The following is a 506-nucleotide window of genomic DNA, read 5'->3' as shown; positions in this document are numbered from 1 at the left end:
TTGAATGGACCTGACAGGAAGAGGGAAAAGTAAAGAAATTTCACCTAAAGAGGAGTGTACGGTTCTTTATACTCAAAAATTAGAGCAAAGTCAGTGAGCCAAGCCAGCCACATCTTGACAAGAGTGAGAAAGTTGATATATTCTCTTCCCCCCTGGCTGCCCCATCGCCGGGTTTCTTATGAAGCCATGGAGAGACAATGACAGTGTACTGGGGATCAAACACTGCTTCCCAGGAAATTTTAATCATCACAGTGCAACCAGATTTTTTTCCCATCAGCTGTTGCCAGGTAACAAGCAAGGCAGACCCCAGGTATTCTTTAAGTGTTTGCGTGTGTGTGTGTGTGTGTGTGTGTGTGTGTGGTATTTCTGATGGGGGAATAGGGTGTGCATAGGAGGACCTTGGGGTTATTTTATTAATCTGCATGGGGAGTCTTTGATAAAACCCTTTTTGCCTTTTCTTTATACCAGGCCGCCCCTCTGCCCTCGACTTTTGTCCTATGATCATT

Source organism: Aulostomus chinensis, chromosome 11, assembly GCF_037954235.1.
Source record: "Aulostomus chinensis isolate RoL2024-O1b breed Wild chromosome 11, RoL_Achi_v1.0, whole genome shotgun sequence".
Taxonomy (NCBI): Eukaryota; Metazoa; Chordata; class Actinopteri; order Syngnathiformes; family Aulostomidae; genus Aulostomus; species Aulostomus chinensis.
Note: the sequence above shows the minus strand (reverse complement) of the source record.